The sequence below is a fragment of the Haliaeetus albicilla genome, chromosome 2 (genome assembly GCF_947461875.1).
Source record: "Haliaeetus albicilla chromosome 2, bHalAlb1.1, whole genome shotgun sequence".
Classification (NCBI taxonomy): Eukaryota; Metazoa; Chordata; class Aves; order Accipitriformes; family Accipitridae; genus Haliaeetus; species Haliaeetus albicilla.
Window position 1 is genome coordinate 31550784 of NC_091484.1, and position 11376 is coordinate 31562159.

Consider the following 11376-nt stretch of genomic DNA (forward strand, 5'->3'; position numbering starts at 1 on the left):
AGGGTTTTTGTCAACCATGCTTCAAAAGAAATCTCAGTCACATCACTGTGTCCTTTTTGCCCCTGTACACTTAGACTTCAACATTCACTGAAGAAATTTAAGGAATATTTAAATGTAAGCATTTTGAATTGGCTTGATGAAGTAAATTCTTTAAACAAAGTCTGAAAAAGGCTTCCAAAAGACATACTTGAAAAATAAGGTTTGGCAGAACAAGTCCATAAATCAGGTTTCCTCTAAAACAAGTATCTCATTTATTAACAACCCTATACTCTTCCTTTAGGTAGAAGTTCAGAATATCAGATGTGTATTTTCTAGGAAAAGCAAATATCCATATGGTTATTATTACAGCCAGAAAGGATGACTTAAGATTCACACTCACCAAACCCAAAACTCCACCCAAATAGTTTCACTGCTCTATAGGCAGGAAAGTAAACACAAGACAGAGAGATCTAGAAACAAATGGTATCTGCAAAGCAAAAACAAGCTTCCACTAGGCTCACGCAGGCTGCACTCAACACTGTTATGGAATAAACAGAAGGGATGCCATCCACATCCCTTCTATAGGTTAGGGTTCCGGCTGGTAGAAGCAGCCGCCTTGTGTTGCGGGCATCTCACTTCACAGTGAGACAAGTTCCAATGCTGATAGGTCAGGGAGTTGATCCTGCTCAAAAGAACTTACTTTGCCTCATTAGCCAGTCATATAGTATTACGGTGAAAACTCACATGAACACCCTTAAATTCTTTCAAGGTATTAGCACAGACAGAATGAACACAGGAGCCTTGTTTGAATAACGCTCCTATGAAATTCTTGACATAGAAAAAGTTTAAGCTTTCAAATAAAGCGTTTTCGTGGCAGGCACTGCCTTCTTCCGTGTGGTTAGTGCCTAGCTGTATGAAGTTTCAACAAAAGCAGAGTAGGAATACCAAAATACATTATCCTTCACATTTTATTAATTGGCTGCTGGCAATGAAGGATGCAGGGAACAAGTGCTCCAGCAGGTGCAAGCACATTTTTATCAAAGGCTGCAGCACAAATGGTGCAAACACACAGGACCGAACACAGGTCATTAAGCAAGAGACATCAAGAAGCAGGTACCACCAAATTCTCCATCTCCTCTTCACAAATACAGGCAAGCGTTCTCTCTCCCCACAGGTAGACTGCATCAATACACCAGCCAAATGGAACCTAATAAAATAGGAGCATGTTGGATTTTGCGTTTCAAAAAAATACTTTTATTCCTCTAAGGATTCATCCAGCTGTAGCAAATAAATTTCATTAGTGAAATCTGACTTGGCAAACTAAGTGACTTCTTTCATTTTATGACTTTGCCATCTGTTTTACCACCCAATTACAAATGCGTAAGTACTCTTGTAGTAGTATTGCAAGAGCATTACTTTTGTAGCCATATTTTGTTCCAGTAACTTCTCCTCCTGTTTACATTCTATGCAGAGCAAATTGCTCCTCCTAAAATCCTAATCATTTTTCTGTTTTATTCAGGGGAAGAGGATTTCATATGCACAACTCACTGAATGAGACTGATTTGCAAACACACAAAGACTTGTAATTAACCTTTTGAGTAGGTGATTCAAGGACACAAGTAGTTATAGACCTGATGTTGCATGGTAATACAGCATTCATGAAGTTGAAACACTGTTTAGTCTGATCTGTCCCCATTTTTAGATGCTGTTTGTTCTAAAACTATTAGATCTATGATTTGAAAAACTGGTGGAGTCAATCTAGTAGACCTAAAAGACCCAATCCAGCAATTAATTGTCTTTTAATTCAATATATGCTTGCCAATCATATGATACGTGGTAGAGTTTCATGGCTATTTCACATATTATGGGCATAAAACATGCAGTAGCTAGACATAGATGGCATTTAGTTCATGAACTTAGTATGAAATTATTAATATTCAGGTCAATTTATCAATTTCCACATTAAGTGAGAGTGCAACATGATTTTGACCTTGCCCTGCTTAAAATACTGATCAGACTTTTCTTGCAGTACCACAGAAGGTATTTCCAAGTTAAATGCTCTCAAATTGTAAAGTAGTAACTTTTAAAAAATGCTTTTTGTTCCTAATTCTTATACCTCATCATGCACACGATAATTCAGAACATTGCAGAACTGTTAAATGACTTACAAGAACGTAAGTGTGTAAGTTCTAAGTTTTAACAGAACAAGCTACCTAAAAAATGTTCTTTATACAGCAATATATGTGAAAATCATGGATCAATTTCTGAACATAGAAGCAAGAATAACATTCATTTGGGTATCAGGTAATCTATCTGGGTAATCAAGTGAAGCAGCTATCAAAAACATCTGATAAACAACCTAAAAATTAGTTTTGTAACCACACTCCAAAGGCAAGGAGTACCATTAAGGATGGTACACTATTGCACATCACTAGATGGGTCTCAGGTGTGTCTCTTCCTACAGCCAAAAATGCAATGCAAAAGCTAAAGGCAATTCCAGTGGTGGTCACAGACCAAATCCAGTTTATTTTAAAGGTCAGACTCCTCAGGGAAGAACTACCAAGAAGTCTGTCTATGGTGAAATCTGATATCTTCATCAACATTTCATTGATTTAATTCTACACATGTTACAACACTAAACACTATCAAGTGTGAGCTGTATTCCTTTCTGTACACATGAACTTTTAAATTCCAGCAAGAAGTATGTGACCTAATACCTTTTCAATATCGCATGGTGTAATACAGGATTTCCTCTGGTCTACAAAATCTTCACTGCTGCTGACTTAGGAAAACATTTTATTTCCAGCTGGTCACCTGCATGTTTCCAATTCAGCTGCAGTACTTCTAATAACATCAGTTCTCCACAGAGTCAGAAACTAATTTTACAGTTTTTTAACTTGAGGGCTTTATTTCTTTTACCTTAATACAAACACAGTCAGAGTCCTGCATAAAGTCTGGAAAAGTTAGTGTTGTTAAAACCCATTCCTATTGTTCACAGATAATGGTCAGCATGAAAGATCTTAGTCTGTTGAGAAACAGAAATTATGTTCCTGAAAATCTCTCCTTCAAACTACTGTCAAACCAAGAATAACTATGGGTTAGTTATGAGCATTTCAGTATTTTATCACATTGTATTTCACTGTTTGTATTTAAAAAAACCCCAAACAACCTAGTATTTGGCTACAGGATTGTTTCTGCTTCAGTTTCTCCTCCCAGAATTATGTTTTCCCATATCTGTAAAAAAGTCTTACCTCCTAAAATTGTAGCAAAACCTATTAGAAAGATTACAATATAAAACTTTGCTCCTCAAGCAATGGATGGTTTTCTTCAAATTTACACTTAAGATGACTAGAACTAATTTGCTTTTGCAATGCTTTTCAGAATACTCCAGCCTGAAGAAACTCACTTAAACTATGCATGTTATACACATGGCCTCAGTTCTAACTCATACACCTTGCAGAGAAGAATGCTTTTGTTAGACTTCATTCCTCTATCCATTTTGACTGCAAGAGCTATAAAGCTCAACCTTTGCAAGACAGAAAATGCAACAGATACAGGTTAACCTTCATTTAATCTTAAGAAAAAGATGCACTTCTACTAGAAAGTTCAACATGTGCCAATGCAAGTTACCTAAAAAGATCAACTTTCCCAATAAGATCCAATGAGAAACTTTAAAGAGACAGGACAGTAAAGAAGTTTCTCAAAATAAAAATCTGGACCTTCTATGGTTTTTGAATGATTCCAAACCCAAACATTTCATATCTCACTCTTTGGCTCTTGGGCAAAGAGGAGTTGAGAAATTCTAGCATTTTGGTGACCAGCTGCACTGTAAAATCTTTCCTTTAAGTGTAACTGTAAGCCCATCAGTAAAACTAATAACTACATGTCCAAAGTTAGTGATTGACAGGGAGCCAGTTGCATGGGAGTATGCACACAGGCTTTCCTAAAATATTTTGTGGGTCAGCTACTGGCCTTTTGAAGAACACCATCAATCTACAAATTATAACCTCCCTTGCTCTGAACACAGGAAATACCAGTTGGCAATGCCTGCAATGGGATTCTTCAACAAAGCACATAGACATTAAAGATGTGCAATATATATTGGTTAAAAGCAAGTATTTTCCCCTCGCAGCAGTAGCAGAAGGGTAAAAAATTGAGATCCTCACTAAAGATCCAAGATATTATCAAAACAAGATGTAAGAAAGAGGACTGAGACATAGCTTGGATTAGGATTTGGAATTTAACTCCTCCAAGTCCAAAACACAGCAACAGTTCCTGCTTAAGTGTTGTGACACAACCACACCCAAGACAAGTTCTTCCCAGAACAAACACTGCATCTGGAAAAATCATGTGGTTAACTTCACCCTTTTTAATATTTCTAAAACAAACGCACATATTTTTTTTTTTAATTGTTCTACAAACCAGTCCTTTATATTATGCTATCCACTAAAACAAAATGAGTACTGATGCAAACCAAATTAATAATTCAGACTAGCAGCTTTCTTATTGTTCTTTATCATAGTCTTTTAATTTTTCATTATTGTTCTTATCACAGTCTTCATCAAACAGGGAAAAACAATCAAGTACTAGCATTTTATGCATTTCAAGTCAGTGGGCACCTTCCTACCGGGGTACTCCAACATGTTGCAGGCCACACCAAATTTCATTACGTAAGTTACATGTAGCCATCTTTTCTTCCTTGTAACATCAACCAATTAATAATATTTTAGAGGGTGAACTTGCTTAGCAGAAAGCAGTTCACAGAATCATAGAACAGTTTGGATTGGAAGGGACCTTCAAGACCACCTAGTTCCAACCCCCCTGCCATGGGCAGGGACACCTTCCACTAGACCAGGTTGCTCAAAGCCCCATCCAACCTGGCCTTGAACACTTCCAGGGATGGGGCATCCACAGCCTCTCTGAGCAACCTGGTCCAGTGCCTCACTACCCTCACAGTAAAGAATTCCTTCCTTACATCTAATCTAAATCTACCCTCTTTCAGTTTAAAGCCATTACCCCTTGTCCTATCACTACATGCCCTTGTAAAAAGTCCCTCCCCATCTTTCCTGTAGGCCGCCTTTAAGTACTGGAAGGTTGCTATAAGGTCTCCCCAGAGCCTTCTCTTCTCCAGGCTGAACAACCCCAACTCTCTCAGCCTGCCTTCATAGGGGAGGTGCTCCAGCCCTCTGATCATCTTCATGGCCCTCCTCTGGACCCACTCAAGCAGGTCCATGTCCTTATGTTGGGGGCCCCAGAGCTGGACACAGTACTCTAGGTGGGGTCTCATGAGAGCAGAGTAGAGGGGCAGAATCACCTCCCTCGACCTGCTGGTCATGCTTCTTTTGATGTATCCCAGAATGCGACTGGCTTTCTGGGCTGCGAGTGCACATTGCTGGGTCATATTCAGTTTTTCGTCCACCAATACTCCCAAGTCCTTCCCTGCAAGGCTGATATTTAGCCTAATGCATCTGCTCTTTAAATTCTGAATGACAATACTGAACTGTATAGAGGAGTCCAGAGTGCTCTGTTTTCCTTCTAGGTTAAGTTTTCCTGTTTTATTATACCTTACTTCCAGTGCATATGCATGAAATGGAATCTCAAAGCCATCATGCCTGATCAGCAGCAGACAAAAATACACAACTTGGAGCATGAAGGAAAGATGCTTTAACAAATTGTACTCATGCAGACTAGTGCTGCGTCACTGACTTCACAATGTGAACTATATCAACGTAAAACAAATTTCATATTCATTTTCAAATCAGTGACAACTTCAAAAAGGTAAACATATAAAAAGTCAGAGAATTCAAGTTGCAATAAGGTGTACTGAGCTACCAGTCATGACCATACTGGACCAGTCACTGAAGCACTGCAATGAACTCTTAAATTGGATATTGTTAAATATAAATTTTGATATTGCAGAAATCAGTTGTTAAGAGTGTGCAATTTAGAGAGTTATTTCTTAAAATATAAGAGTTCTCAGGACTGGAATGAAGCTTTATTTGCATGTTACACTACAAAGGTGGAATTGATTTAGGTGGTTAAGTGTGTAAAAATTTTAGCGGTGTCATACCAAAATAGCTCTTCCACACAATAACCACCTTAATTCAGTATCTGATTTTGCTTACTTTGATCTCCATAGGTAACAGTGACAGATGGTTAAGGATGAGCTTCTTGGGTCCATCTACTCAAACATCTTCCATGGCGTGACCTCACCAGTCAAGGGTGGGTTTTGTGACTGACACAGCATGCCTGCAGAAGTCTGTCACATTAACATTGTTCTCCTGTCTGTATAGTTTCTTTTATTTTGAGGTCTGAAATAAATCCCACTAGGGAAAGTGCTGCTGGAATTAACTACTTCCATACTAAAAGCCCTTTCAGGAAACAGCACAGCTATACCAACAGGACTACACTGGTACAGCCCTGAAATGACAGATGAGCTTTACTCTGCACTGTCTGATGGGCTTGAATGGGAGTACTAGCAAAGAGAAGGACTACACTACACACAGCTGGCTTTTAACACTCTTCACAGAAGTTTCACATCTGGAAGACTTCCATGGTTACTGCACTCTGTTTAATGTTGACGGAAACATTTCTGCCTGCCTATATGTGGGTGTTATACATAAGCATTCTCAGACTGCTATAGACAAGGATCAGAGTTAAAGATCAAGTCTAACAGTGGCACAGAAGGGTATTATGTTAGCATTTCAGAGAGTAAAATGAAACAGGTACCAAGGCCTGAATGCATGGCTGATCCCTGCTACCTACCTACTAAGCACAGGTGCCAAGCTCCTTTGCAAAATCTCATTTTCCATAATTTGCAGGAATACTTGTTTGGTCATACAGTGTATTTACATGCCATTTTTTAATGAAACCTTGTGGGCCACCGCACCAGACATTCCTACACTCTTGCATCAAATGATGTAGTAAACTTACTGTTATAGAGAAAAATACAATACATTAAATGAACTGTACTGGTAGGAATTCAATGTATATTGTAATTGCTTGAATTAAGGAGCCAATATCACAAAATAAGCATCATCAATTCCGCTAAAATAACGATTGCAGAGTTACTATGCAACCAACTCTCTTTATATCTCTTGTTTGTACTACCTTCTTTGCATTCTTGGCTCCTCTCCATATTAGCATTATAAACTGATTACAGCATAGCTTATTTTGAATTCTCTATAGTAACTGTCTTTTTCATTACATCTCCTCTTTATGTTGTCTAACCTCTCCTACACACCTCTTTCTCCATTTTTCCCCTCTACACGTAGCCTAGACACTTCAGTGTTACCAATCTATTGCCCTAAAGGTGCTGGGAATTTTGATAGACACAAAACTAATCCTAAACAAAACACTAGTAGTAAATACTAGGCCACCCTCTAGGCAAAGGCAATTAATTCTCTCATTGGGTCATTCTAAGGCAGCGTTACTGAGCCTACACTATGTTCTTTCCAACTTGCTCCCACCCCTCAATCCAGTCCTGTTTTTTCTGTAGGATTTTCAGAATTTTTTTGCTGCTGCATAGCACTTCTAAGACTCAGGAGTATAAGCCTAACCTGGTGGTTGTGGGTTGCACATCTACCAAAGAGATTCAACAAGCAGCTGTGCCCACTGACAAATCCTTGGTTGGTAGGTGCTCACTCCGAGTCACAATAGTTAAGAAAACATGACAAGAAGCACACCAGGATTTAATAACTCCCTGGTCTGTCTGCAAGGCACATTTCCTATAGTTAAAGTGACTCTAAGTTCTTTACATCCACAAGGACTATAAGTAATTTCAGATTCTGCAGACAGTAAGACTTACCAATAACATTTTAGAACTACCCTGAGAGCTGATTTTAAGTACTGGAACACACTAATAACATATAACCATTTCTTCCCTACTTAGTAATTTATAAAATGTAAAACATTTTGTAGAACGTTCAGTGTATGCACAGTAATTATACCAACTGTTCTATTTTCTTGGTCCCTCACATGAATTCTTCATAAGGTAGGAAGGAGACTTAAAACAGTTGTCCCATAATTGTGTGTGTGATGTGGACAGGCTTTAATATGTTCACAAGAATGCTGTCACTAGTCTACCAAACTACCTTGTTCACCTAAAATAGATTTCAATTTAGATGCAAAGTAATTTCAATAGCTTGGAGCCATTAGAAGTTTACTGTAAGCTGGCTGTAAGCACTCTCAAGGGTGTGGGGAGTTCTCTGTGTAGAACACATGTGATCAGCAACTTATTCCCAGGACCACTATATCCTATAGCCCTTGCTAGGGTGTCAAAACAAACAAATCTAATCACAAAGTTCCGGCATTTTTCTCATACAATTATTTGTTCTTCAATTGTGAAACTGCAGGGAAAATAATGCTGTTGGCAATTAGCTGAAATGCAGTTGCCTAAACAACTTTTTATGTAACAAGACACTGTACCTACATTATTCTTTGATAACAGAGACTGCCATACATCAGTTTCTAAGACAGCAACAGCCTTTGCCTCAGGAATTATTTTCTTGTAAGTCAGATGCACTTGAAATTTAACAGGAGTAAAAGCTCATCTTAGATAGAACATACCTGTTTCAGGGTAATCCCATAGAAAAAGTATATGCAGGGATGTCAGTGCATGACTTAACTGAGGTTAAGAACACAACCGTTCTTATGAAAGTCAGTCTGAATACAGAAGACACATGGACCACTGCAAGGTCTCCAACAACACTTACTTAACAGTCTTTTATTCTTCCTCAGTTGCTTTTAGCCAGCACTGCCTTATCCCCTCAGCCACATCTCTCCCTGCCCTGCTACCCCAATTTTTTTTTTCCCCAAATAGCCTACTATTCCTACTATATCTATCGATTATTTATGTGAAGAGTACACGCCCACAGGTGACAGATAACAAATTCACAGCTAGCAGACATTCTAGCTTTCTCTTTCATAGTTAAAGATTCTCTCTTTAAGGTCTAAAAAAAAAAAAAATTACATTATTTCAAGATTGCCAAAGTGCACGCAACTCAAAATACTGACTTCACCTTAAAATGGTTATATTTTTCCCTTCCACAAATTCAGAAGAACATGACAAAGCGAAGACTGAGATCAAGGATTCTGCAGCAGTAAAGGAATGCATTCACTATTTAATATCACAGCTTATTTAAGCCCACAGTTGACCTCTCATGCAGTGGACTGAAGGCTTTTTTTGATCTTTTTGTGCAACAGTATGTCATATTCTCCCATTTTTACAGATAAGAAAAAAAGGGTAACCATCATGAGCACTGGCGATCCCTGTAACTTCTACCATTCAGAGGCTTCCAGAAACACTGTTTCACAAGTGTCTCAAAAGCACAGACTAAAGGGTTTAAAGCTACATCAGAGATTTACGTATCACATAGTTGTTCTTCATTCTATTAAGAATGCTCACAATTTTCCAGAATTGAAATGTTGAGGTACGTGCTATTAAATAAGTCATCTGAAAAGAAGAATGAGTATTTTTAATTAAGAATCCAGTTATAATCACTATTATTGTGATAATTAATAGAATGCCAACATCTTCTTCCAGTCCATGCAGCCCCTCTCCCAGGAGCTCCTCTCTTTTCAGTTTAACTTTCATTGGAAAAGACAAAGAAAAACTGATAGCTTTTTGTGCAGACCTCTCCATAACCTGTCTTCAGACACTGAAATGCCAGCAGAGGTATGTATCCCTTTCACTCGTAGAAGCATAATGGTTTTCACTGCAGAATACAAAGTGCCTCTCCAAGGAGAATTGGAAATGCAAGCTTGACACAAAACATTGGGGTCATTTTGAGTCTGAAAATAAACATTTTGGCAGGACGGTTCAGTGATGCTACAAAGCAGGCACACAGATCACACACAAAAACCTCTCTCCAGGTGACTCTTGGGATGGGGATGGCCCACTTAACATCTTCATTTTGAAAGAGGCTAAGGGGAAGGAGCTGAAGCTATTCGCTTCCATTTAAAGGAGCCCCAAAGTAAACACCAAGTTATTTACCTAGCCAAAGGCGTGAGCGTCGAAAGGCTCTTTTATTTAGGGAACTCAATAGGCATACATTGTACTTCTTCCTTTTGTTGCAGGGAAGCACAAGCTGTAGTTACCGGCAACGCCTTTTAACCTGGACCACTCCAGAAAAGGAGAGCACACGAAAGCGAGCAGCAACTAAACGTTACAGAAACGCCGCTCTCACTCACCCTCGGACTGCAACGCGCGCACACTGACACACGCACGCACGCACAGCGGCTCCGGCGCCCGGCCGCTGGCTGACACGCTGCCACGGCAGGAGCCGCCGCCGCGGCCGACCCGTCCAGCCCGGCGCGGGCAGGCTGGGCCGGGGGACGAGAGCCCCGGCTCCCTCCCCCGCCGGCCCCGAGGCGCGGCCCCTTTGTTCGGGCGAAGGCGCGGCCGCGCTCCGCCCTCCGCAGGTGCGGGTGTTGGCCGCGGTCACCCCGCGCCCCGGGGACGCCGCACCTGCCTCGCCCCGCGGCAGCGGGAGGCGGCCGGACCCCCGCCGCGCCGCCACCCCGGCGGCTCCGCCGGCCCCGCCGCCCCCCTCCCCGCTGCCCTCGGCGCCCGGCGGCAGGCCTGAGGCGGGAGGCCCCCCCAAGGTCGACGCCCGTAACCTTCAGGGAGCGGCCGGCCGGCGGGCCCCCGCGGGAGGCTGCGGGCCCCGCCCGCGGCCGCGCCCGCCTCTCCCCACACGGCGGGGTGAGGCCGGCAGGCACAAACCGCCGGCCGGGGGCGGCAGCCGCGCCCCGACACCGAGCCCCGGGCGGGGAGGGAGAGCGGCGGGCGGGCGCGGGCAGCCCGCTCCCGCCCGCTCCCCCCGCACCGGAGCGCTTCCCCCCGGCGGCGGGCGGGAAGGGGAGAGGACGGGAGGGAAGGGGTCCCTGCGCTCTCCCCCTCCCCAGCCCCCGCTGGCCAGGCGCCAGGCGGCTCCCCCCGGCCCGGCCCGGCCCGGCCCGGCCCAGCCCAGCCCGCGGCGCGGCCCGTCGCCCCCGCGCTGCCCCCGGCTCACCTGCGGCGGCGGGGCGAGCTCCGCTGCCCGCTGGAGGAGCGAGTGGGGAGGAGTGGGGAGGGGAGGGGGGGGCGGGGCGGGCGAGGGGGGAGCCCTGGTGCCGCCTGGCGCCGCCTCCGCGCGCAGAGCCGGCGGCGCGCGCGCGCGCCCGCGCGCGGCCCACGGCGCGGAGGGCGGGGCCGGGCCGCGCCGCGCCGGCGGCCGCCGCAGAGGCAGGAGCGTCACTGGGCGCGGCCCCGCCCCCCTCCCCGCGCGCACGCGTGACCGAGTCAGGCGCCGGGCGGCGCGCGGCGGAGGCGGGGGGAGAGGAGCGAGCGCGCGCGCGGCGGGCCAGAGGCCAGGCCGCCGGCGCTGGGCGGGCGGGCGGGCGGCACCCGCTTCC

The 11376-nt window shown here is 43.5% G+C and overlaps 1 protein-coding gene across 3 annotated transcripts in view; it reads right to left on the reverse strand.

Annotated features, from left to right (window-relative positions):
- Positions 1-11134, reverse strand: part of RALA (RAS like proto-oncogene A) — a 31074-nt gene extending 19940 nt beyond the window's left edge. The window contains exons 1-2 of one of the 3 annotated variants that reach the window (XR_011321998.1): positions 10995-11010; positions 1097-1186 (exon numbers count right to left, since the gene is read on the reverse strand). The gene's annotated coding sequence lies outside the window, so the exon portion shown is untranslated. Of the gene's footprint in view, positions 1-1096; positions 1187-10994 lie in introns of those variants that run through there. The other 2 variants (XM_069769667.1, XM_009924887.2) reach the window with 2 other exon arrangements.
- Positions 11135-11376: the final 242 nt, after the last annotated feature.